This window comes from Hemibagrus wyckioides, linkage group LG20, assembly GCF_019097595.1.
Source record: "Hemibagrus wyckioides isolate EC202008001 linkage group LG20, SWU_Hwy_1.0, whole genome shotgun sequence".
Lineage (NCBI taxonomy): Eukaryota > Metazoa > Chordata > Actinopteri > Siluriformes > Bagridae > Hemibagrus > Hemibagrus wyckioides.
The window spans coordinates 11,186,968-11,187,175 of record NC_080729.1 but is presented as its reverse complement, the minus strand read 5'-3'; positions in this window follow the sequence as shown (position 1 = coordinate 11,187,175).

The window sequence follows — 208 nt, the reverse complement described above, 5'->3', positions numbered from 1 at the left end:
TAGTAATTAGGAAATGATGAGTGAGAGTGTGTGTAACTGGTTCTGACTGCAAGGCAACACTGACCAGAATAAGGTGATTACTAATGATGACTAAAAGATTGAATAAAGCAAATTTAAAGCTATTACACTCGGCATGAATGATTTATAGAGATTTTAATTTCTTTACTTGGTACAAGGAAATATGTTTTTATTTTTTTGTCTGTGGTTA